Genomic DNA, 27,941 nt, shown 5'->3' with positions numbered 1-27,941 from the left:
ATGGTCACATGCAGCACTGAATAGTCAGGATGGCCGTGCGGTCTCAGGTGCTGTGTTCAGATCACTGTCTTCTCTGGAAATGTCGGTTTATGTCCCACTTCTGACATTTCTTATGTTTAATCATTAAGCGGAACCCATTTGTTTTGTCACCAGCAACTCCGTAAAAGTACGATTCAGCAGTCCACCTGCTCGCTTAACATTTCCGTCTGACATGGTGCTGAAGTTTGTTCATTCTTATGTAGACCGGCAATCAGATATTTTGCCCTGAGCATGTGAGGAACTTTTATCCCGATCTCATTGGGTGTAATTTTGGTAATCTGGTGCTGAAAGTGGAGATGTTTCCGCAGTGTAACTGTTAACACGTTCGCCTCACACGCGAAAGCACCTCGGGGGGAAATATTTTCTGGAGCTTTCTCATGCATGTTCAGAGGAGAGATTGTTCTCCTGTGAAAGGTCAAGAGATCAGAAGAACGTAAGAGTTAGGAACAGGAGTCAGCCATTCGTCTCATTTTCAAGGTTTCAAGATCTTTCCGCCAGGTTTCAGACCGGGGACCTTTCGTGTGTGAGGCGAATGTGATAACGACTACACTACGGAAACACTGTGATAGAATCTATCTTAGGATAAAACCACAGCTCTAAATATACACAGATAGCCGAAAATTCAGGAACTTGTTTTCAGAGAATAGAATGAGGGTGCTACATTTATGAAGGCTGTAAGTGTGGCCTTCGACAGCGTGGACCATTTTCCACGCCTCGGGAAGCTACTATCAGCAAGGGCAGACATCGATTTCAAGGTCCAACACCGCCTCCAGTGTGCCAGCACATCATTCGTTCACCTGAGGAGGAGAGTGTTTGAAGACCAGGACCTCAAATCTGGCAACAGGCTTATGGTCTGCAGGGCGGTGGTGATACCTGCTCCGCAGTATGGCTCCGAGACATGGACTACATACAGCAGACATCTCAAATCACTGGAGAAATACCACCAGGGCTGTCTCCGCAAGATCCTGCAAATCCCCTGGGTGGACAGACGCACCAACATCAGTGTTCTCGCTCAGGCCAACATCCCCAGCATTGAAGCACTGACCACACTCGACCAGCTCCGCTGGGCGGGCCACATTGTCCACATGCCCGACACGAGACTCACTAAGCAAGCGCTCTACACAGAACTCCGACACGGTAAGCGAGCACCAGGTGAGCAGTGTCATTTATTTCACACTACTGTATATAACTGTACCTTACCATGCTATACATGACTGTAAATAGATATGACCTGAACCACAAGCATACTTTACCACCAGGGGTGCACTTGCAGGAGACACTGCATACCTGTTCCACACAGGTATATAAAGGCATGTCTCAGGCAAGTGTGGCACTCAAGTGCTGTGAAATAAAGGTGCAGGTCCAGAGTGACCTTGACTTCAGCATGTGCCTCGTGTAAGTCTGTACTGCAGGGTCAGGACTTTACAGTGGCGACGAGTTACGGGATCACGGAATCCATAGAATAGCGACCAACGGCTCAGATGAGAAATATAATGCCGGAGACAATTGGGAGGACTTTATAGAAAGGCTCCAGCAAAGCTTTGTAACAAAAGACTGGTTGGGCGACAATAAGGCAGACAAGAGAAGAGCCCATCTCTTGACCAGCTGTGTCTCGAAAACATACGCCTTACGAAGGACCTGCTGGCACCCGAGAAACCAGCAAGCAAGTCGTTTGAGGAGTTGAGCACACTAGTGAGAGACCACCTGAAGCCAGAGAGCAGCCGACACATGGCCAGACACAGGTTCTACAACTACAGACGTTGTGTGGGCCAGAGCATACCTGACTTCGTGGCGGAACTTCGGACGTTGGCGAGTTTATGTAAGTTCTCCAATGAACTAAGGAGAGAAGTACTGAGAGACTTTTTTATTGAAGGATTAGGCCACGCAGGCATATTCCGAAAGCTTATAGAGACCAAGAACATGAACCTAAAGGCAGCTGCACTGATCGCACAGACATTCTTGGAAGGAGAAGAAGAAACAAGGTTGATCTACACTGCGGATACGACAACTAACGAAACATCGGAACAAGGGGTTCACAGCGTGAAACAAGCCGCTACCCCCACACACAGACAAAGGCAGGAGAGCAGGCCTTCAACAGCAGGCAGTGGCGCCAGAAGCCATCAAGGGCCACATTGACGTCCTTCCACACCTCATCAACCCACAATGCGAGCAATCAACTACAGACTGAGAGAAGCTCAAGAGAGATCGGCCAGACGCAGCTCATCCTTTGGAAACAATGGAAGCGGTCTGTGTTAGAGATGTGGGGGAAGGCACTCAACAAGGGGGTGTCGATTTCACCATGCTGTTTGCAGAAACTGCAACTATACAGGACATCTGGCTCACGTGCAAAAAAACAGCAGCTCGGCTGGTATACGAATCAGAAGGGTCGGAAAGCGGACCAGAAGAAGGTGGGGACAGTGCCCGGGACACCGAGGTACAGCGGGTCAAAACGATCAATGTCCACTGTTCTTACAACAAGACGCCTCCAATAATGATGAGGGTCCTAGTCAACGGGATACCCGTCAACATGGAACTGGACACGGGAGCTCGTCAATCCCTCATGAGCATCCAACAATTTGAACAGCTGTGGCCGCACAAAAGCGACAGACCGAAACTCACAAGGGTCGACACCAAACTAAGGACCTATACCAAAGAAATCGTCCCAGTCCCTGGCAGCGCCATGCTCTCTACCACACACAAAGGGACAGTGAACCGATTTCCATGTGGAATGTCCCCGGAGATCTCCCAGCATTGTTGGGAAGAAGCTGTCTGGCAAAAATAAAATGGAAATGGGATGATGTTCGCAGCATGCCGTCAGAGGAACGGACAACCTGCTCAACAGTTCCAAATCGTTTTGAACATCTCTTTCAGCCTTCAAAGGGGCGAAAGTTAAAATCTGCGTCACACAGGATGCCAGACCGGTCCATCACACGGCTAGAGCTGTGCCTTATGTGAAGACGGAAAAGATTGAACACGAACTGGACCGGCTTCTTCGGGAAGGCATTATCTCACCCGTGGAATTTAGCGACTGGGCAAGTCCCATCGTCCCCGTCATGAAGCCTGATGGATCCGTACGAATCTGTGGGGATAATAAGTCTACCATAAACAGAGTCTCCCGACAGGACCAGTACCCGCTGCCCAGAGCGGAGGATCTATTTGCCACATTGGCTGGAGAAAAATGTTTCTTGAAACTAGATCTCACATCTGCATATATGACGCAAGAACTGACCAAAGAGACTAAGCTGCTCACCACCATCAACACACATCGAGGCCTTTTCATGTACAATCGATGCCCATTCGGCATCAGGTCGGCAGCTGCTATATTCCAGCGCAACATGGAGAGTCTGCTCAAGTCCATCCCGGGGACGGTTCTATTTCAAGACGACATACTTATCACGGGCAGGGACACCGACTCCCATCTCTGCAATTTGGAGGAAGTACTAAGTCGATTGGTTCGGATAGGCCTAAGAGTTAAGAAATCCAAGTGTCTGTTTCTCGCGCCGGAGGTTGAATTTTTGGGCAGAAGGATTGCCGCTGATGGAATCCGCCCAACAGAATCCAAAACGGAAGCAATTCGCCTGGCACCCAGGCCCCGGAATTCTCAGAACTGTGCGCCTTTCTCGGGCTACTCAATTACTTTGGGAACTTTATGCAGAATTTAAGCATGCTGCTGGAGCCTCTCCATGTGCTACTCAGGAAGGGGTGCGATTGGTTTTGGGGGGACGCCCAGGAACGCGCCTTCATAAGGCATGCAACCTTCTATGGTCCAACAGTGTTTTGGTTTTCTTTGATCCAGGTAAAAAGCTAGTTCTCACATGTGATGCGTCAGTGTATGGGGTTGGGTGCGTTTTACAACATGTCAATGATGCGGGTAAATTACAACCCATTGCTTATGACTCCAGTTCACTTTCGCGGGCGGAGCGCGGGTACTGTATGGTTGAGAAGGAGGCGCTCGTGTGCGTGTACGGTGTCATAAAGATGCACCAATACCCTTTCGGGGCCAGGTTCGCGTGAGAAACTGACCACAAACCCCTCACATCCCTGCTATCCGAGTGCAAGGCAATAAACGCCAATGCCTCGGCGCGCATTCAGCGGTGGGCACTCATGCTAGCGTCTTACGACTATACAATAAGTCACAGACCAGGCACAGACAACTGTGCCAACACGCTTAGCAGGCTATCCCTGGCGACCACGGAAGGGTCCGACGAACAGGACTGTGAGATGGTCATGGCAATCAATGCCTTTGAATCCACAGGTTCACCTATGATGGCTCACCAAATCAGAGCTTGGACGAGCAGCGACCCCACGTTATCCTTAGTCAAAAGATGTGTTTTAACTGGTGACTGGGCAGAGGCTCGTGATGCCTGCTCCGAGGAGGTCAAACCTTTCCATAGGCGCATGCATGAACTATCACTACAGGCAGACTGCTTATGTGGGGCAGCCGAGTAGTTATGCCCTTGCGAGGTAGAGAGGCGTTTGTCCGGCACCGTTCAAGCCGGCCTCCAATGGACAGGCGGAGCGAGCAGTGCAAATCGTGAAACAAGGGATGCTAAAAATCCAAGTTCCCATGCTGCAGAGCCGCCTGTCGCGACTGCTGCTGACATACAGACCTCGTCCGCATTCGTTGACTGGGGTTCCCCCGTGCAACTATTGATGAAACGAACCTTAAAGACGAGACTCCCTTTAATCCTCCCAGGCATGCATGAAATTGTTGAGGCAAAGCGCCGGAAGCTAACTAAGTACCATGACCGAAATTCGAGGGGGAGGCGGAATGAGATAGGGGACAAAGTGTTTGTGCAAAACAATGGCCGGATTCCCAAATGGTTTGCAGGGACAGTAATAGATAAGGAAGGAACAGGCCACTGTGGTACGAATGGACAATGGCCAAGCCTGCCGGAAGCATGTAGACCATGTGAAATGTAGATTCACTGATAACACTGCAGAACCAGAGGCAGACTACAATGTGGAACTCACACCACACCTGGTGGACAGACAGAGGGAACAACCTGAGAAAAGGGCAGTCTCAACAGACAGCCCTGGCGAGATACCAGCAATCACACCGAAAGAAAAACAGGCACGAAGGCAAATAACTGAACCACAACTAAGACGCTCCACGCGACAGCGTAGACCACCTGAGAGATTGAACCTAAAAAGAAAATAAGACCTTGGGGGAGGGCTATGTCATGTATCTCACACTACTGTATATAACTGTACTTTACCATGCTATACATGACTGTAACTAGATATGACCTGTAACCACAAGCGTACTTTACCACCAGGGGTGCACTTGCAGGAGACACTGCATATCTGTTCCACACAGGTATATAAAGGCAGGTCTCAGGCAAGTGTAGCACTTGAGAGCTGTGAAATAAAGGTGCAGGTCCAGAGTGACCTTGACTTCAGCATGTGCCTCGTGTAAGTCTGTACTGCAAGGGTCAGGATTTTACAGGCAGAGGAAACGTTTCGGGCACACCCTCAAAGCCTCCCTGATAAAATGCAACATCCCCACCGGCACCTGGGAGTCCTTGTTCCTCGGGTTGAGTTGCCTGTGCTGCATGATCCATGCCGGATCGATCATCCTCTGCCACGTGGTATGTCACAGCACGTTTGCACATTCACTGGAGGTACCTCATCGTTGTGCAGCCTTTGCACACGTCGTGCTTGAATCGACATTGATGGGCACGATGATCACCCCCGCAGCACTAACACGGTGCTGATAGATTCACATTCATCCCCAATGGCGCACTCTGAGTCATCACAGGTATTGCAGCCACAGACGTATGGGCCCTGCCATAAGCAGTTCGGCCTGCTAGCGACATCATTTTATGCACAGTACTTGCCGGTGAGCTTCGATGTTGAGAACGTATCTGTTTGGTGTTCTTGTCCGTGGCCATGCATTCCTGGGCGATCGCGATGGCTCTGCTCAGGTCCAGGGTTTCAGCAGCCAGCAGCTTTCGAAGAATGACCTCGTGGCTGATGCCCAGCACGTAAAAGTCCTACAGCATTTGCCCCAACGCAGCTCCAAAATCGCAAGGTCCTGCGAGGTGTCTCAGGTCGGTGACATAATCCGCCAGGTCCTGGTCCCCGGAGCGATGGTGCGTGTAAAAACGATATCTGGCCATGAGGATACTCTCCTTCGGCTTAGGTAGTCCCAAACCAGTGTGCACAACTCAAAATATTCCCTCTCCGTTGGTTTTGTCGGTGTGAGCACATACTTGATGAGGCTGTATATTTTAGGCCCACAGATGGTGAGGAGAACCGTCCTGTGCTTGGCCACGTTAGTGTCTCCTTCCAGCCCGTTGGCCACAAAGTACTGTTCGAGGTGCTCGACTCAGGCTTCCCAATCATTACCCTCTACGGATCTCTCTAATATTCGAACAGCAGCAATGGTTGTGTGAAGGTTCGTATTCTGTTACTCGTCGCCAATTGTTCTGCAAAGAAGAACTCCCTGAGGCTGAGTACTGTGAGCTAAACTTTTTGTGACCTTAGTCATTTTTATTACAACTCCAGAGTGCCTGGCTAGCTCAGTCGGTAGAGTATAAGACTCTTACTCTCCGGGTCGTAGGTTCGAGCCCCATGTTGGATGAATTATTTTCCTGAAACTTTTATGGTGCTTTCACAGGAAAACATCATGAATGAACCCATAATCTTCTTTTGCACAATGAAAGAATCATTTATTCTGTGCTCTGTACAAGAACACAAGAACCAGGAGCAGGAGTCGGCCATTTGGCCCTTCGAGCCTGCCTTCTTTTGCACTGAAACAACTTATAACCGTGTTTTTAAATGAGCAGTGCAAGATATTAAGAGGGCACATTTCAATTCTTCACAAAACCATTCCATTCGCGACAGCCACCCAGGATCGATTCCTGGTTTGAGAAGTCACTTTGATATCATTGTTTGTAATTGAATTGGGGTCATTTTATTCAGTTCGATGGATGTCCCAAAGCACTTCAGAGTGGTGTCCAAACAAATGAGTTTGTAATTAAAAACACTGAATTTTAGGATTGGGATTTGAACCCACGCCTCCAGAGGGGACAGTGACCTGAACGCAGCGACTTCGACCGCTCGTCCATCCTGACTGTTGGATATTCCAGTTGCAAGTTATTACACTGGAAAGTTTCAGAACGGGCACTTGTTCAGTGTGGCTGGAAGGCCCAGTGACCGGGATATCCTCTCCCCCGGGGTTTTCCTGAGCCTGTTCTCGGTGTACGGCGAGCTTTGACACGGGTCCGAAGTAGCTTACATGTGTAGGCTGCTTGCTGGCTTCAGGTGGTCTCTTACCAGTGTGCTCAATTCTTCAAACGACTTGCTTGCTGGTTTCTCGTGTGCCAGCAGGTCCTTCATTAAAGCGTATGTTTTCGAGCCACAGCTGGTCAAGAGATGGGCTCTTCTCTTTTCTGCATTATTGTCGCCTAACCAGTCTTTGGTTACAAAGCTTTGCTGGAGCCTTTCTATAAATTCCTGCCAAATATCTCCAGCATTGTATTTTTCGTCTGAGCCTTTGGTCACCATTCTGTGGATTCTGTAATCCCGCAACTCGTCGCCACTGTAAAGTGCTGACCCTGCAGTACAGACTCACACGAGGCACATACTGAAGTCAAGGTCACTCTGGAACTGCACCTTTATTACACAGCTCTCGAATGCCACACTTGCCTGAGACCTGTCCTTATATACCTGTCTGGCAAAGGTATCCAGTGTCTCCTGCAAATGCACCCCTGGTGGTAAGGTAAGTTTGTGGTTACAAGTCTTCTCTGGTTACAGTCATGTATTGCATGGTAAGGTACAGTTATGTACAGTAGTGTGAGATACATGACAGTATTGGTATTCATGGTGATTACAGCAATTATTAATCGTCTCACAGACCTCAATTATTTTTATGCGATGAATTGATCGAGGATTGAAACCAGGTTATTGCGCCAGATCTTAACCCTTCGACCACCAGGGAACAGTTACGATACATGTCGATATATTTATATATATTTATATATGAACCTGAATATCAACGGCTACCAACCTAGACCTCGTGCTGCCCACGGTAGTGCGTTTAACTTTGAGTGAGAGAAATTGTTCCACAGTGACACCCATTTCATCTTTTGTTCCCTTTTAAACACTAGAAACTGATTCAGGGGAATAAATAGAGAAACCACAGCACAGGGTTATATACAAGAGGAAGAGAGAAGGGGAAAGATACTGTCCCCTCCCAGAGCTAATGCAGAAAACCCTCTGCTGTGCTCGGGGTGACCACTTGCAGACTGGATACACTAACGTCCCAACAGCTCATTGACTGTCGGAGTGGGACCGTGCGGTGCTTCAGAAGACAGGTCGAAAAAGCAAAGTCACTGATTCCATCTCATGTGCTCCTCCGATCAAGAATAGCAACACACTAAAAATGTTTCAATAATGGTTACACCTTATCTCCACATTTATCAAGCAGTTGGCTCGTTGGTCTAGGGGTATGATTCTTGCTGCGGGGTTGTTGCTTGAAATTTGCGAGAGGTCCCGGGTTGAAATTCTGGACGAGCCCTCAGTTTACTCAAGAATTTTGAAATTGCATCATATTTTTGCAAAGAATGACTTGCATTTCTACAACACCTTTCAGGAACTCATGACGCCCTAAAGCGCTTTACAGCCGTTGAGTTATGTTTGAAGTGTTGCAGTGTGGGGACAGATGTGCCCAAATCACCCCACACGAACCGCAACTCTTTGCGAAGGAGTTTGGTGCAAAAAATCAGGTGCCTCAGGGACTTGGACTTTCTATGAATGAGTTATGCTTGTACCTGCGTTCAAGCTTGTAACAGTAACTGGGCTTCCATCTCACGGGAGCAGCGTGTAGCGGTTAGTGAGTCGGTGACCAGGTTGATGTGCGCCGCTTTCAATCTTTGAAATTTCACCAAACAAAGATCCGGTGAATCCAACTGTCCCTTTAAGCGACGGATTGAAGGGATCGGTTCTCCAAACAGAGCTGGAACACACGCAGTGTAGGAATAGGGTCCGCAACATTAAATGTCAGACTTATTAAGCAGACAATAATTAAACATACACTTAACAGTACTTACACCCAAACCTTGCGAATGTTGGCCGAAGAACTCAAACACGTTACAGTTCCCAGCTCGGTGTACAAATTGAACAAACATTAATCGGATTCTAAACTATCTGTGCCAAATGCCACATTTTATATATTTTCCTTACCCCTGCTTCGTGACAATTGAAACTTTTAATAGTATTACATAACACAACTGCCCAACTTCTGATGGAAGGTCATTAACCTGAAACGTTAACTCTGTTTCTCTCTCCACAGATACTGCCTGGCCTGCTCAGTATTTCCAGCATTTACTCTTTTTATTCTCCAAACTTATAATCAGAGTATCACTTCCCTTGTCATCTAACTACGCTCCTTCCTGATATGCAGCATTGTCCTACAAAAACCAGGCTCCTTTCGGATGATTCAGGCATTCATTGGAATTATAACTTCTTAACGATAACAATTATGTGAAGTTGTAACTATGTAATACTTGCCATCAGAGGGCGTGACTGTTGGAGTCCTAATGGTCACCTGCCCACACGTGCAGGGCCAGTATAAAAGGTTGGCTTCCATGTTGTTCAGGCACTCTGGAGTTGGAATAAAGAAGACGAAGATCACACTAAGTTTAGCTCACAGGACTCAGCTTCCTGGTGTTCTACTTTTCACAACAATTGGCGACGATTAACAGAATACAAACCTTCACAAAACCATGGCTGCTGTTGGAATATTAGAGAGATTCACAGAGAGTGAAATAAATGAGGGCAGCAGGCGGATCTCTGCCTGACACCGGGGAAACAGGGAGACAGACCTTGGAGCAAAGGGATATGGATGGAGTCAGCAAAACTAGAGGCAGCTGATTCAGGAGAGTCGCGGGGCGTGGAAATTCGGGAGTTTAATGACTTTGAAAGGAACATTTTTGTTTTGTGACTTTTTGTTCAGAGAAATGCTTGTGAAAGGAATTTTTTGCAGAAAGGGATGCAGCATTTAACCTTCTGCCTTAACACTTGTTTTTGGGTGTCAGGATCACATTTCGTTTCAATGTTATTCTTCCAGAATTAATATTTCATTTGCTGTTTGACAATAACCAGACTCTTGCTCCAAGGTCTGTCTCACTCTTTCCCCGGGATCAGGCAGAGATCTGCCTGCTGCCCTGATTTATTTCATGTGACAGGACACAAAAGTTCAAAATCAACCTGCAGGTGGCCACACACAACACTAAATAGTAATGATGGCCACGTGGTCTAAGATGAGGTGCGCTGGTCACTATAGATAGTGTTCGAATCCTATTTCAGACATTTCTTATATTGAATCGTTGGGCAGAACCCATTTGATTTGTCACCAACAATGCCTTAAAAGTGCGATTCAGCAGTCCACCTGCTCGCTTAACATTTCGTCTGACCTGGTGCTGAAATTTGTTCATTCTTTTGTAGAACGACAATTATTTATTTTGCCCTGAGCATGTGAGGAACTTTTCTCCCGATCTCATTTGGTTGAATTTTGTTAATCTGGTGCTGAAAGTGGAGATGTTTCCGCAGTGTAACGATTAACACCTTCTAGTTTTTTGAGTTCATGCTCAACTTTCTCCTTCAGTGCATATGGTACGGAACGGGGCTTGCAGTAAACCAATCTAGCGTCCTTCTGTACCCTGACACTCGCTTTGAAGCCTTCGATCGGACTGTCCGTTTCGCAGAACAGCTTTGGTTGCTTCTTGATAACCTCATCCGTTGATGAAAATATCGCTTCCACACAGAAAATCTGAGTACAATCCAGGTTCAGTGAGCTTAATCAATTTCATCCTTGTAAGGCAGACTTGTCTCTTTTCACTACTATTAGAGGCAAGTTCTGAAATTGATCTTTATATTTCACCGATCGGTACAGTGATATGATCAACCACAGGAATTTACTCTCCCAAGTAGCCTCGCAGCTCTATCTTGGGTTTCTCCAGTTGGAAATCACGCAATTTGTCGCGGTACAGTGACTCCGGTATTACACTCACGGATGCACCCGTGTCAATTTCCATTGGTATCTTGAATCCAGCAACATCTATGTGGATTCTGATGCTTTCCGAATCACACTGTCCGTTAAAATCGTGCTCCTGATGATGTATAACTCTAACATCTCATCGTCCTGTTGTTGGTCTTCCATACTATGTCGTCTCTTGGGATTTCTACTCATAGCTTTGAACGCTGGACTCATAGCTTTAAAAACAGGTTTTTCCCTTCAGTCGGCATGCCTTCGCAAGATGCCCAGTCTTTCTGTCGAAGAAACACTCTGCCTTCACGTGTGGACAACTTTGAGCAATGTGTTGTCCCAGGCACCTACAGCATGACTACGACGCTCTGGTAGAATTTCCAGTTTCTGAGGCTTTGGGCTCCCTTATTATACCTTCAAATGCTCTGATAATGACTCCACGAGACAATGTGTCGTTCTTTAACTGTAGTGACCTGAGTCCTTTATTGATAACCTTTATTGGTGGCATGACTTTTATACTAGGCCAGGCACACCTGTGCAGGTAAGCTGCAAGTCTCAACCCCCCGCAGTGCCCTCTGGTGGCACACCTTGTAATAGTACAAGCAGTAACCATGTAGAACACATGACAGGTGTCACTGTGGAACCGTTTCACTCACTCAAAGTTAGACGCACTACCGTGGGCGCGACGAGGTCTCGGTAGGTAGCCATTGACATTCAGGTTCATATATAAATATATATAAATATATCGACATGTATCGTAACTTTTCCCTGGTGGTCGAGGGGTTAAGACTCGGTGCACTAACCTGGTTCGACATGTATCGTAACTGTTCCCTGGTGGTCGAGGGGTTAAGGCCCGGCGCACTAACCTGTTTTCAATCCTCGATCAATTCATGGCATAAAAATAATTGATGTCTGTGAGACGATTAATAATTGCTGTAATCACCATGAATGCCAATACTTTCTGTGATAGACCGAGCTTACAGACTATCTGGCTTCTCCTGCACTTTGCCGGGCACGTGTTTGGGGTTTAATTTTGTAAACTGGGTAAGTTTGCTGATCGCGGGGAGACGGTAGGAGCCTCTGTGCCCCACTGTGAGGATGTGGAAGTGAACACGGTGGCTGGGTGATCCGTGACATTTCTGGAAAGGGCAGCGGAGGAGAAGGATTGAGAACTTTCAGTGTGGGACAGAAGTTGTTTCAGGTGAGCCAACACATTCCCGATCAGCACAGAGCGAGCTCACTGGTCAGCTCCTCGCTGTGGGGGCTGTTGTACAAGAGGTTTCTGTAGTGTAGTGGTTATCACGTTTGCTTTACACGTGAAAGGTCCCTGGTTCAATCCCAGGCAGAAACATTATGTTTAAAGTTGCTGTGGATGAACAATCGGAGGCGAGGTCAGTCTTCCTGCAAATGCTGCCTGACCTGCTGAGATTTCCAGCATTTGCTGTTTTTATTTGCTATTTATTTTCCTGGCAAAAGGGCTCCCTTATTCATGAATTGCTCTTTATTTCATCAATAAATAGATAACTTTGAGTGAGAGAAAACGGATCCACCGGGGACCTTTTGCGTGTGAGGCCAACGTGATATCCGCTACACTGCAGCCCATCAAAGGGCGAGAAACCACTGAATATAAAGGATGAGCTCACAAATATCAGTTGCAGTGCAGTCTGGTCAATGTCAAACCCTCCTTTCTTATTCAGCAGTGGCATGAACGGGAGTCAGACGCCACAAAGTTTAATTAAAGACACAAATACAAGTAACACTTGCAAATCTTTTCAGTGTAAAATTATTTCACTTTATTTGAAATGCTACTGCGTTGAATCTGAAAATACATACGGTGGGATTTTGTCCTCACTACTGATTGTATTTTGTGTGCACGGTAGGAATAATCGGTGCTGATAAATTTGATAAAAGTTGCCCCAGATTCCTGGTGTATTCGGCAATGAACACTTTGAACCAGAAAGCTAAAATACAGTGCGTAAAATGGGTTAACATGCATAAGAACATAAGATCATTAGAAATAGGAGCAGGAGTGGGCCATACGGCACCTCGATCCTGCTCCTCCATTTGATACGATCATGGCCGATCTGATCATGGACTCAGGTCCACTTCCCTGCCCGCTCCCCAAAGCACAGGCCAAGTGATTGAAGTAAGGAGTGTCCCTGAGTTAGCATTTGTTTGATTGTGCAAAAGAAGGTGAGGGGTTAATTAATGATGCTTTCCTGTGAAAGCTAGAGAAATGTTTTCGAACAAACCATCCGGTGACTGTTAGGTGAGCGCTGCTTGTGAAAACTGGTGGGAATGGGCGGGGATTTTAAAGCGCCTTGTATTGCAGAACCTTCATATAGACGAACATCCCTTAATTACTGCGTAGACCTTGTGGTGCAACGGTAGTGCGTTTGACTCTAGATCAAAGGGTTGCGTATTCAATTCATGTCGGGGTCACTGTTCTTTTAGCAATTGCTGTTTCACAATAACAGATCCTTGCTGCAATGTCTGTCTCACTGGTTAGTCGTGGTGAGGTTGGGGACAGCATCAAAAAAGAAAGAAGGGATGTGTGCAGTGGTGGGACAGCAGTTGTCATGGGTGACTTTAATCTACATCGTGATTGGGCTAACCACATGATAGTAATGTGGTGGAGGAGGATTTCATGGAGTGTATTATGGATGGTTTTCTCAACCCAGAAGAGAGCTGGCCATCCTTGACTGGGTGATATGTTATGAGAAGGGACTAATTAGCAATCTTGTTGTGCGAGGCCCCTTGGGGACGAGTAACATGATATGGTAGAATTCTTCATTAAGATGGAGAGTGTCACAGTTAATTCAGAAACTTGGGTCCTGAACTTAAGGAAAGGTAACTTTGACGGTATGAGGTGTGAATTGGCTAGAATAGACTGGTCAAGGATACATAAAGGGTTGAAGGTGTATAGGCAATGGCAAACATTTAATGATCACATGGGTGACTTCAGCAATCGCACATCGCTGTCTGGAGTAAAAATAGAACGGAGAACGTTGCTCAACCGTGGCTAACAAGGGAAATTAAAGATAGTGTCAAAACCAAGGAAGAGGCAGATAAATTGGCCAGAGAAAGGAACAAACCTGAGGACTGGGAGAAATTTAGAATTCAACAGAGGAGGACTAAGGGTTTCATTAGGAGGGGGAAAATGGATTATGAGAGGAAGCTTGCTTGGAACATAAAAACTGACTGCAAAAGCTTATTTAAATATGTGAAGAGAAAAAGATTAGTGAAGACAACTGTCGGTCCCTTGCAGTCGGATTCAGGTGAATTTATAATGGGGAACAAAGAATTGGCAGACCAATTGAACAAATACTTCAGTTCCGTCTTCACGAAGGAAGGCACGAATAACCTTCCAAAAGTACTAGGGGACCGAGGGTCGAGTGAGAAGGAGGAACTGAAGGATATCCTTATGAGGTGGGAAATTGATGGGATTGAAGGATGATAAGTACCCGGGGCCTGATAGTCTGCATCTAAGAGTACTTAAGGAAGTAACCCTAGAAATAATGGATGCATTGGTGATCATTTTCCATCAGGCTATTGACTCGGGATCAGTTCCTATCGACTAGACGGTAGTTAATGTAAAACCACTTTTTAATAAGGGAGGGAGAGAGAAAGCGGGTAATTATTCACTGGTTAGCCTGAATCAGTAGTGGGGAAAATGTTGGAATCAATTATTAAGGATGAAATAGCAGCGCATTTGGAAAGCAGTGACAGGATCGGTCCAAGTCAGCATGGAGTATGAAAGGTAAATCATGCTTGACAAATCTTCTGGAATTTTTGAGGATGTAACTAGTCGAGTGGACAAGGGAGAACCAGTGGATGTGGTATATTTGGACTTTGAAAAGGATGTTGACAAGGGTCCACACAAGAGATTGCTGTGCAAAATCAAAGCACATGGTATTGGGGGTAATACACTGACGTGGATAGAGAACTGATTGGCTGACAGGAAGCAGAGAGTTGGGATAAAAGGGTCCTTTTCAGAATGGCAGGCAGTGACTAGTGGAGTGCCGCAGGGCTCAGTGCTGGGACCCCAGCTCTTTACAAAATACATCAATGATTTGGATGAAGGAATTGAGTGTAATATCTCCTGGTTTGCAGATGACACTAAACTGGGTGGCGGTGTGAGCTGTGAGGGGGACGCTAAGGGACTGCAGGGTGACTTAGACAGGTTAGGTGAGTGGGCAAATTCATGGCAGATGCAGTAAAATGTGGATAAATGTGAGGTTATCCACTTTGAGGGCAAAAACGTGAAGACAGAATATTATCTGAATGGTGGCAGATTAGGAAAAGGGGAGGTGCAATGAGACCTGGGTGTCATGGTTCATCAGTCACTGAAAGTTGGCATACAGTTACAGTAGGCAGGAAAAAGGTAAATCGTATGTTGGCCTTCATAGCTTGGTGATTTGAGTATAGGAGCAGGGAGTTCTTAGTGCAGTTGTACAGGGCCTTGGTGAGGCCTCAACTGGAATATTGTTTTCAATTTTGGTCTCCTAATCTGAGAAAGGACGTTCTTGCTATTGAGGGAGTGCAGCAAAGGTTCACCAGACTGATTCCCGGGATGGCTGGACTGACATATGCGGAGAGACTGGATCAACTGGTCCTTTCTACATTGGAGTTTAGAAGGATGAGAGGGGATCTCGTCGAAACATACAATATTCTGATGGGACAGGACTGGGTAGATGCGGGTAGATTGTTCCCGATGTTGGGGAAGTTGGAGCAGGCTCGAGAGTCTAGATGGCCCACTACTGTTCCTAATTCTTATGTTCTTATGTTCTTATAGCAATTCTGGAAGAATAACATTGAAACGAAATGTGACCTGACATCTAGAAAGAAGTGTTAAGGCAGAAGGTTAAATGTTGCATCCCTTTCTGCAAAAAATTCCTTTCACAAACATTTCTCTGACCGAAACGGCACAAAGCAAAAATGTTCCTTTCAAAGTCATTAAACTCCCGAATTTACGTGCCCCGCGAATCTCCTGAATCAGATGGCGCGAGTTTTGCCGACTCAATCCATGTCCCTTTGCAATGTTCTGCTTCCACCCACACTATGAAATGTGCCACTAACTTGTCGAATCATGGAATGGTTACAGCACGGAAGGCCATTCGGCCCATCGAGCCCGTGCCGACTCTCAGCGAGTCCCACTGCCCCGCCCTTCCCCCACAGCACTGCAATTGTTTTTCCTTCAGACACTTTTCCAACTCCCATCTGAAAGATAAGATTGAGTCTGTCTCCACCGCCCTTTCAAGCTGTGCATCCCAGATCCTAACCACTCGCTCCTGTTCCTATGTGTAAATTCTGGGAAACACGAGATCAATTCCTGCCACACTCACAGCCTTCCTAACTATCGCACATTCATTCTATTCTCGTAAAACCAGCTCCTGAAGTATCGGTCAGCTGTATAGGTTAAAGCTCTGGTTATGTTCCTAGCAACATGTCAATCGCAGTGTTTCTGTAGTGTAGTGGTTATCACGTTCACTTAACACGCGAAAAATCCCCGGTTCGAAAACGGGTGGAAACATTTTCGACATTGTTCAATTAAATATTAGAAAAAATGGTATAATTGACATTAATGGTTCAATATTAACAAAGTTGGTGTTTGTCTCTGCTGCTGTTAATAACCCTTCAACTAGGCTGGAGTTTAATATTTTGATATTTCAATTAACAGTGTTGATATTTGATGTCTCCAAGATTCGAGGGACTAATTTATGTCCTGTTTCTGACTGCTCCATATTTGATCGGGGCGGAGGAGCGGTGAGAGATCGGGGCTCAGGAGAGGCGAGGTTCCAGGGACAGCACGGGCCAGCCCACACTGCGATCTTTGGATAGTCGGCGCATGTGTACACACTAGGTCCATGCAGCAGAGCTTGGTCTCTTGTCACCTTGGGTAATCCTTGCCTCTGGACCAAGACCTAGCTCTGTCAAGCCCGTGTGGTGGCAGGTGTGCAACGGTCACCCCACGTTAAAACAATCCACCCACAGGCATCTTCCACCTTTCAGGTTGTAATTCGGGACCTAGATTGTCAGGTCCCTCATCGAAACACCTGTGAACTCATCCCTTTTTAGTGTGGAAACAAATCATCCTCGATACGAGGGACTGTCTAATACTATACTATTAACAAAATGCAGTGTCTCACAGACCTGTTACATTGGCTGGTTTCTCTGTACAGTTCTGTACACACTCAAACTCTACACAGTGTCTCTCACTCCGTCCCGTTTCCAGCCCTGACGGTGCAGAAAGACCCTCTCAAAGCTGCACGTTCCGGCTGCTTTCAGTTGAGTTGTGAGAGATTATTAAAGGATCCTGCATCTCCGCCGCGCTTCACAACAGCAGATCGAAGCCGCAAACAACCCATCGACTAATCGCTCGTCCCCAGCTCCACAGTGAGTGAGGCCGGGACTGTCATGTATGCAACCAGCATTGTAACCCATGTATGATCTGACCTAAGTTGTACACTGTGAGAACAATGACCACTTGGTGGTGAACTTGTTCGAGACTTTCCTAACCTGGACCTTCAGGTATAAAAGGGGAAGCTCCACCCACTTCCATCACTTGAGTGCTAAGAAATAAAAGACAGGTCACAGACTGTCGTTCTCTGAAGCATGGGCCTCGTGTGCATTTACACTGTATAGTAAGGACGTATCAATGGCGACGAGAAAATTGGATTTAAACCACACGAGCATGGCCACGAGCAGAACCGACAAGAGGTTTTGTGTTAAGCAATGGTTGGGACAGAGATTCAACATTGTTAAAGCATCACACAGTTCTCCAGGCAGCCAAGGGCAGTCAGGCATGCCCCAATATGTAGCCAAAGCCAGAGGGGGAGTTCGACAGAGACAATGGCAAGCTGAATAGCGGTTCACGTCATTGCAAGGGACAATGCGGCCAGTCATGGGGCCATCAACACCTGTTAATGGTGCACTCAAGGACAATCACGGGGCAGTCAGTGACGATCGACTGGCAAGAGACCTTTTGTTTCCAACTGCAGCTCATGTTGGAGGCATGGAGGCACACACTCAGTCAGAGTTTGCAGAGATGAGCAAAATACATGCAGAAATTGCAGAAATGAACACTGGGGGAAATCGCTGGAAGCTGAAGTTCAGCGAGTTCATGTTGAGCACGTATAAAGTTCATACACCAGGACGCCACCGATAATGATGAAAGTGCTCCTCAATGGCATCCCAGTATCAGTAGAGCTAGACACGTGGGCCAGCCAGTCCCTGATGGGTATCAAATAGTTCGAAAAGTTGTGGGCGTCCAAGGCCAGGAGGCCAATATTATTGCCGATTGGCACACAGCTACGAACGTACGCAAAGGAGATCATTCTGGTGCTAGGCAGCGCCACAGTCGTCGTGACCCACAAATTTCGCTTGCTGTCATGAACTGGAAGTGGGGCGATGTCAATGCAATTTCCTCTGTGGAGCGAGTATCATGCTCACAGATCCTGAACAAATTTGACTCATTATTTCAACCCGGCATTGGCACTTTCATGGGGGCCAAGGTAGTGATTCACATGAACCCGGCCGCCATGCCAGTACACCACAAGTTCAGGGCAGACCCGTGCGTGATGCGGGAAACGATAGAAGGCGAATTGGACCGCCTGCTAAGGGAAGGCATCATCTCGCCAGGCGAATTCAGTGACTGGGCGAGCCCGATTGTGCCGATGCTCAAGGCGGATAGGTCGGTCAGGATATGTGGTGATTACAAGGCCACCATCAATCGGGTGTCATTCCAAGACCAGTACCCGCTACTGAGAGCGGAGGACCTCTTTGCGATGCTATCCGGTGTCAAACATTTTTCAAAATTAGACCTGAACTCAGCTTACATGACCCAGGAGCTGGCGAGTGATTCGAAGAAGCTGACCACCATCACGAGACACAAGGGGTGGTTTGAGTACAACAGATGTCCGTTCGGGATTCGACGGTTGCCGCGATCTCACAATGAAATATGGAAAGCCTCCTCAAGTCGATTCGAGGGACGGTGGTTTTTCAAGACGACATCCTCATCACGGGTTACGATACTGAAGAACTCCTCCACAACCTGGAGGAGGTGCTACGCAGACTGGTCCGGATAGGGTTGCGACTGAAAAAGGCGAAGTGCGTCTTCATAGCTCCAGAGGTAGAATTCCTGGGGAGAAGGGTAGCAGCAGACGGGATCAGCTCTACTGCCTCCAAAACGGAAGCGATCCAGAGAGCACCCAGACCCCGTAACACGACGGAGCTGCATTCGTTCCTGGGGCTCCTGAACTATTTTGGTAAATTTCTTCCCAAATTGAGGAAGCTGCAAGAGCCGCTACACGTGCTCCTATGCAAAGGTCACGAATGTGTCTGGGGGGACAGCCAGAAAAGGACTTTTAATAGAGCTCGCAATTTGTTATGTTCCAACACTCTGTTAACGCTATATGACCAATGTAAGAAACTTGTGTTAACGTGCGATGCGTCGTCCGATGGTGTCGGGTGTGTGTTGCAGCATGTCACTGCCAAGTGTCAGTTACAGCCGGTAGCTTAGGCCTCCAGAAGTCTGTCCCAGGCAGAAAGGGGCTACGGGATGGTAGAAAAGGAGTCGCTCGCATGTGTATATGCAGTAAAGAAAATGCACCAATACATGTTTGGCAGGAAATTTGAGCTGGAGACAGATCACAAACCCCTAACGTCCCTTTTGGGAGACAACAAGGCCATAAATGCAAATGCATCGGCCCACATACAGAGGTGGGCACTCACTTTAGCCGCCTATGACTACACAATTCGGCACAGACCGGGCACCGAAAACTGCGCCGAAGCACTCAGCAGGCTCCCACTCGCCACCACTGAGGGGGCTACCGAGCATGCTGCTGAGATGGTCATGGCTGTTGAAGCTTTCGGAAGTGAAGGCTCACCCGCGACAGCCCGTCAGATTAAAGTCTGGACAAATCGAGACCCGCTATTGTCTCCAGTCAAGAAATGTGTCCTGAATGGGGACTGGGCAGCCACGTACAGGGCATGTCGTGAGGAAGTTAAACTATTTCACAGGCGCAGGGATGAACTCTCGATTCAGGCCGATTGCCTACTGTGGGGAAACCGCGTAGAAACCAGATGGGCAGAGAGGTGTTCATCAGAGATCTCCACAATGAGCACTCGGGCATTGTCATGAGGAAGGCAATTGCCAAGTCACACATTTGGTGTACAGGGAAAGACGCAGATCTGGAACTTTGTGTTCGCAGGTGCAACACGTTTGCCCAGCTGGGTAATGCGCCCAGGGAAGCCCCCCTTAGCCCATGGTCCTGGCCCACCAAGCCTTGGGCACGCATCCATGAGGACTATGCAGGTCCTTTAAAAAATGTTTTTTTGGTTGTCGTAGACGCCTACTCCATAAGAAACATAAGAAACATAAGAATTAGGAACAGGAGTGGACCTTCTACCCCGTCGAGCCTGCTCCGCCATTCAACAAGATCATGGCTGATTTGGCCGTGGACTCAGCTCCACTTACCCACCCGCGCCCCGTAACCCTTATTTTCCTTAGTGGTTTAACATCTATCTATCTGTGACTTGAATACATTCAATGATCTCGCCTCAACTGCTTCCTTGGGCAGATAATCCCACAGATTCACAAACCTCTGCGAGAAGAAATTGCTTCTCAACTCGGTTTTAAATTGGCTCCCCCGTATTTTGAGGCTGTGCCCCCTAGTTCTAGTCTCCCCTACCAGTGGAAACAACATCCCTGCCTTTATCTTGTCTGTCCCTTTCATTATTTTAAATGTTGCTATGAGATCACCCCTCATCCTTCTGAACTCCACCGAGTAAAGACCCAGTCTCCTCAATCTATCATCATAAGGTAACCCCCTCATCTGCGGAATCAGCCGAGTGAATCGTCTCTGTATCCCCTCCAAAGCCAGTATATCCTTCCTTAAGTAAGGTGACCAAAACTGCACGCAGTACTCCAGGTGCGACCTCACCAATACCCTATACAGTTGCAGCAGGACCTCCCTGCTTTTGTACTCCATCCCTCTCGCAATGAAGGCGAACATTCCATTCACCTTCCTGATTACCTGCTGCACCTGCAAACTAACTTTTGGGGATTCATGCACAAGGACTCCCAGGTCCCTCTGCACCGCAGCATGTTGTAATTTCTCTCTATTCAAATAATATTCCCTTTTACTGTTTTTTTTCCCAAGGTGGATGACCTCACACTTTCCGACATTGTATTTCATCTGCCAAACCTTAGCCCATTCGCTTAACCTATAGAAATCTCTTTGCAGCCTCTCTGTATCCTCTACACAACCCGCTTTCCCACTAATCTTTGTGTCATCTGCAAATTCTTTTACACTACACTCTGTCCCCTCTTCCAGGTCATCTATGTATATTGCAAACAGTTGTGGTCCCAGCACCGATCCCTGTGGCACACCACTAACCACGGATTTCCAAACTGAAAAGCACCCATTTATCCAGACTCTCTGCTTTCTGTTCGCCAGCCAAATCTCGATCCATGCTAATACTTATCCTCTGACTCCGCGTACCTCTATCTTCGGAAGTAACCTTTTGTGTGGTAACTTATCGAATGCCTTTTGGAAATCTAAATACACCACATCCATCTGTACACCTCTATCCACCATGCTCGTTATATCCTCAAAGAATTCCAGTATATTAGTTAAACATGATTTCCCCTTCATGAATCCATGCTGTGTCTGCTTGATTGCACTAAGCCTATCTAGATGTCCCGCTATTTCTTCCTTAATGATAGTTTCAAACATTTTCCCACCTACAGATGTTAAACTAACCGGCCTATTGTTACCTGCATTTTGTCTGCCGCCTTTTTTAAACAGAGGCGTTACATTAGCTGCTTTCCAATCCGCTGGTACCTCCCCAGAGTCCAGAGAATTTTGGAATATTATAACGAATGCATCTGCTATAACTTCCGCCACCTCTTTTAATACCCTGGGATGCATTTCATCAGGACCAGGGAACTTGTCCACCTTGAGTCCCATTAGCCTGTCCAGCACTACCCGCCTCGTGACAGTGATTGTCTCAAGGTCCTCCCTTCCCACATTCCTGTGACCAGCAATTTCTGGCATGGTTTTTGTGTATTCCACTGTGAAGACCGAAGCAAAATAATTGTTTAAGATCTCAGCCATTTCCACATTTCCCATTATTAAATCCCCCTTCTCATCTTCTGAGGGACCAACATTTACTTTAGTCACTCTTTGCCGTTTTATATATCGGTAAAAGCTTTTACTATCTGTTTTTATGTTTTGCGCAATTTTAATTTCGTAATCTATCTTTCCTTTCTTTATTGCTTTCTTAGTCATTGTTTGCTGTCGTTTAAAATTTTCCCAATCTTCTAGTATCCCACTAACCTTGGCCACCTTATACGCATTGGTTTTTAATTTGATACTCTCCTTTATTTCCTTGGTTATCCACAGCAAGTTATCCCTTCTCTTACTGCCCTTCTTTTTCACTGGAATATATTTTTGTTGTGCACTATGAAAGAGCTCCTTAAAAGTCCTCTGCTGTACCTCAATTGTGCCAGCGTTTAGTCTGTGTTCCCAGTCTAATTTAACCAACTCTGCCCTCATCCCACTGTAGTCCCCTTTGTTTAAGCATTGTATGCTCGTTTGAGACACTACTTGCTCACTCTCAATCTATATTACAAATTCAACCACACTGTGATCACTCCTTCTGAGAGGATCTTTTACTCGGACATCGTTCATTATTCCTGTCTCATTGCACAGGACCAGATCTAAGATAGCTTGCTCCCTTGTAGGTTCTGTAACATATTGTTCTCAGAAACAATCCTGTATGCATTCTATGAATTCCTCCTCCAGGCTATCCCGTGCAATTTGATTTGACCAATCAATATGTAGGTTAAAATCCACCATGATTACTGCCGTTCCTTTTTCACATGCCTCCATTATTCCCTTGATTATTGCCCACCCCACCGTCAAGTTATTATTTGGGCGTCTATAAACTACGCCCAACAGTGACTTTTTCCCGTTAATATCTCTAATCTCCACCCACAATGATTCAACATTTTGTTCATTAGAGCCAATATCATCTCTCACAACTGCCCTGATGTCATCCTTTATTAACAGAGCTACGCCACCTCCTTTCCCTTCTTGTCGATCTTTGCGAATTGTCAGCTACCCCTGTATGTTTAATTCCCAGTCTTCGCCACCCTGCAACCACGTTTCTGTAATGGCCATCAAATCATACCCATTTGTCATGATTTGTGCCGTCAACTCATTTACTTTATTTTGAATGCTGCGTGCGTTTCGGTAAAGTATTTAATACTAGTTTTTAATCTATGATTTTTAGTTTTGACCCCTCCTGCAACCCCTTTATATTCATACATATTGTCCCTTCCTATTACCTTGTGGTTTACACTTACCCCAGTGCTACTCTGCTCTGTTGCCTCCTGCCTTTTGCAATCTTTCTTGGGGTCCTTTTTATCTGCGCTCTCACCCACTCTAACTAGCTCAGAGCCCTCTCCGGCGTTCTGAATACTCCTCGCACTGATGCACCGAGCTTTCAGGCTTGCCTTTTTATTCCACTTTGACCCTTTAGAATATTGATGTACAGTGGCCATTTTTGGTTTTTGCCTTGGGTTTCTCTGCCCTCCACTTTTACTCATCTCCTTTCTGTCTTTTGTATCTGTCTCCATTTTGTTTCCATCTGTCTCCCTGCATTGGTTCCCATCCCCCTGCCATATTAGTTTAACTCCTCCCCAACAGCACTAGCAAACACTCCCCCCTAAGAACTTTGGTTCCGGATCTGCCCAGGTACAGACCGTCTGGTTTCTACTGGTCCGACCTCCCCCAGAACCGGTTCCAATGCCCCAGGAATTTGAATCCCTCCCTGCTGCACCACTGCTCAAACCACATATTCATCTGAGCTATCCTGCGATTCCGACTCTGACTAGAACGTGGCATTGGTAGCAATCCCGAGATTACTACTTTTGAGGTCATACTTTTTAATTCAGCTTCTAGCTCCTTAACTTCATGTCGTAGGACCTCATCTCTTTTTTTACCTAAATCTTTGGTACCAATGTGCACCACGACAACTGGCTGTTCTCCCTCCCTTTTCACAATGTCCTGCACCCGCTAGGAGACATCCTTGACCCTGGCACCAGGGAGGCAACATACCAACCTGGAGTCTCGGTTGCGGCCAAAGAAACGCCTATCTATTCCCCTTTAAATCGAATCCCATATCACTATCGCTGTCCCACTCATTTTCCTGCCCTTCTGTGCAGCAGAGCCAGCAACGGTGCCATGAACTTGGCTGCTGCTGCCCTGCCCTGATGAGTCATCCCCCTCAACAGTACTCAATGTGAGGCCAACGTGATATCCGCTACACTGCAGCCCATCAAAGGGCGAGAAAACACTGAATATAAAGGATGAGCTCACAAATATCAGGGGCAGTGCAGACTTGTCAATGTCAAACCCTCCTTTCTTATTCAGCAGTGGCATGAATGGGAGTCAGACGCCACAAAATTTGATTAAAGACACAAATACAAGCAACACTTGCAAATCTTTTCAGTGTAAAATTCTTTCACTTTATTTGAAATGCGACAGTGTTGAATCTGAAAATACGCACGGTGGGATTTTATCTTCACTACTGATTGTATTTTGTGTGCACGGTAGGAATAACCGTGGTGTCATCGGCAATGAGGATTTTGAACCAGAAAGCTATAATACAGTGAGTAAAATGGGATATGGTTATCGAGTTAAGATGCAAAGCACATGACAAATGATTGAAGTATGGACTGTTCCTGAGTTAGCATTTGTTTGATTGTGCAAATGAAGGTGAGAGGTTAATTAATGATGGTTTCCCGTGAAAGCAAGAGAAAAGTTTAAGAAGAAAACATACAGTGCCTGTCAGGTGAGCGCTGGTTGTGATACCTGGTGGGAATGTTGCGGAGATTTTAAAGCCCATGGTATTACAGAACCTTCATAGAGACGAACATCTCGAGCTGACTGTGTAGGTCTCATGGTGCAATGTTAGCGTGTCTGACTCCCGATCCGAAGATTGCATGTTCAAATCACGTCGTGGTCACTGTTCTTTCGGATATTGTTCTTCCAGAATTAATATTTCCTTTGCTGTTTGGCAATAACCAGACCCTTGCTCCAACGGCTGTCTCATTGTTTCCAAGGTGTCAGGCAGAGATTTTTTTTTATTTAAAAAAATACTTTATCGAAACAATGTTCCATGATGGTCCAGTGGTTTGGATTTAGTGCTTTCAACGCCACGGCACGGGTTCGATTCCCGGTAAGGGAAATTGTACTTTTAATTCAAAACATATAAAAAAATAGTTCATCTATTTTACACATCTTTATGCATCTCCTGTGTAAAAAAAAAAGAAGCATTGATTTAAACATCATTAATTAATACATAAAATTCTATTGTCATATGATATATTTTGCTCTGAGCATATGAGGAACTTTTCTCCCGATCCCATTGGGTTTAATTCTGGTAATCTGGTGCTGAAAGTGGAGATGTTTCCGCAGTGTACAGCAAATCATAGACACCTTCAGAGGCAGTCTCTCTGGATCGAGGAGGACTTGCTTCCATCCCAAAGTGAGTCCTTTGATGGCTGAACATTCCGATACGAGAGCCACAGACCCTGTTACAGATGGGACAGACATACATCGACGGAAGTGGTCGGTGGGACTGGTTTGCCGCGTGCTCCTTCCGCTGCCTGCACTTGGTCTCTTCATGCTCCTTGCGTCTAGAGTCAAATAGCTCAACGCCCTCCCAGAAGGACTTTCTCCACATCGGGCGGTCTGCGGCCAGGGTCTCCCAGGTGTCAGTGGTGATGATGCACTTTACCAGGGAGGCTTTGAGGGTGTCCTTATAACGTTTCCGCTGTCCTCCTTTGGCTCGTTTACCCTGATGGAGCTCCGCATAAAGACGTAAACATAAACACGTATGGATGAGTGGCCGGAGTTGGCCATTCGGCCCCTCCAGCCTGGTCCACCATTCATGTAGATCCTGGCAGTTCTTCAACAGCAAGTTGAAACATCTGGGGCGGAGCAAACAGGCGCCTGGCTGCAATGAGTGATAAAAACCTGCTTTGAATGGAAGCCTGGCTAGCTCAGTCGGTAGAGCATGAGTCTCTTAATCTCAGGATCGTGGGTTCGAGACCCACGTTGGGCGATTTCTTTTCATTTAATGTTGCTTTAATGGAAAACCTCTGACCGAAACGGCACGAAACAAAAATGTTGTTTTCAAAGTCATTAAACTCCGAAAGTTCCACGCCCCGCGAATCTCCTAAATCAGATGCCTCCAGTTTTGGCGACTCAATCCATGTCCCTTTGCAATGTTGTGCTCCCAGCCACACTATGAAATGTGCCACTAACTTATCGAATCATGGAATGGTTGCAGCACGGAAGACCATTCGGCCCATAGAGCCCGTGCCGACCCTCAGCGAGTCCCACTCCCCGCCCTTTCCCCGTTGCCCTGCAATTGTTTTTCCTTCAGACACTTATCCAACTCCCGTCTGAAAGATAAGATTGAGTCATCCTCCACCGCCCTTTCAAGCCGTGCATTCCAGATCCTAACCACTCGCTGCTAAATGGCCATCTCCTGTTCCTATCTATGAAGTCTGGGAAACACGAGATCAATTCCTGCCACACTCACAGCCTTCCGAAATATAGCACCTTCATTCTCTTCTCGTAAAACCAGCTCCTGAAGTATCGGCCAGCTGTGTAGGTTAAAGCTCTGGTTATCTTCCTAAGATTGCTTTAGACACAGTGTTTCTGTAGTGTAGTGGTTATCATATTCACTTCACACGTGAAAAGTCCCCGGTTCGAACCCCGGTGGAAATTGTATTTTGGAGAATACTTTTGCTGTGAAATAAATTGAACAACAGTCGCCCCAGGTTCCTTCTCGCATGAGCACTGAACATTTTAAACCAGTCTCCAACATACAGAGTGAGTAAAGTCAGATAGGGGAGAAAACTTCATCAATGATTCAAAATGCTTAAATTATTAAAGTTCAGTTATTGAAGTTTCCAATGTCCCTCAGTAACAATTCTACAAAACAACGCTGTCGGTTAATGAATGGGGAATAAAACAAATAATCTTCACCCATCCCCAGCCCCCGGCACACAGTTTAATTAGTTGCATGTCATTATTTTAAAGATTTTGAATGGAAGAATTATTTTCTGAATTCGTACTCCCTCTGTGAGTGCCGCATCACGAAACGAGCAGGAAAAACCTTAAAGAGTTTACCACAATTGCTGACATTTCTTTGCTTTTTTCTTGTGTTTTTTCAGCTCTTCGTCCTTTTCAGCTCCTGACTGCGGATATTGCTGTGATTAAACCTGAACACAATGCAATGTCTGTCTCACTGTCTCCCCGGTGTCAGGCAGAGATACGCCTGCTGCTCTCATTTATTTCATGTGACAGGACACAAAAGTTTAAAATCAACCTGCAGGTGGCCACACACAGCAGTGAATAGTCAGGATGGCCGAGCAGTATGCGGTGCTGTGTTTCGATCACTGTCTCCTCTGGAGATATTATTTTTGCACCAAAAACTAATGTGCGATAAAATGGAACAAGAGCAGTCCGGGGTGCATTGTCACATGATGCAAGCTACCTCGGACCCGGACTAAAGCTCCCCGGACACCGTGCACAGGCTCAGGAAAACAACGGGGGAGAGGATATCCCGGCCACTGGGCCTTGCAGTAACACTGAACAAGTGCCCGGTCTGAAACTTTCCAGAGTAATAACTTGTAAGTGGAGTTTCTAACAGTCCGGATGGCCAAGCGGTCAAAGGTGCTGTGTTTAGGTCACAGTCTCCTCTGGAAGTGTGGGGTCAAATCGCACTCCTGACATTCAGTGTTTTTAATTACAAACTCATTTGTTTGGACACCACTCTCAAGTGCTTTGGGACATCCATCGAACTTCATAAAATGACCCCACTT

General features: G+C 46.5%; 2 non-coding genes across 2 annotated transcripts; both read left to right on the top strand.

Moving 5' to 3' along the window:
* The first annotated feature begins 12,310 nt into the window (after positions 1–12,310).
* On the top strand, positions 12,311–12,383 carry trnav-uac (transfer RNA valine (anticodon UAC)). The gene has a single exon. It is a non-coding gene; the product is annotated as a tRNA-Val (tRNA).
* A 13,714-nt stretch (positions 12,384–26,097) lies between these two features.
* trnak-cuu (transfer RNA lysine (anticodon CUU)) lies at positions 26,098–26,170 on the top strand. The gene has a single exon. It is a non-coding gene; the product is annotated as a tRNA-Lys (tRNA).
* Positions 26,171–27,941: the final 1,771 nt, after the last annotated feature.

This window comes from Pristiophorus japonicus, unplaced genomic scaffold, assembly GCF_044704955.1.
Source record: "Pristiophorus japonicus isolate sPriJap1 unplaced genomic scaffold, sPriJap1.hap1 HAP1_SCAFFOLD_29, whole genome shotgun sequence".
Classification (NCBI taxonomy): domain Eukaryota; kingdom Metazoa; phylum Chordata; class Chondrichthyes; family Pristiophoridae; genus Pristiophorus; species Pristiophorus japonicus.
The sequence above is the reverse complement of the archived record's forward strand: the minus strand, read 5'-3'. Positions and strand labels throughout refer to the sequence as shown.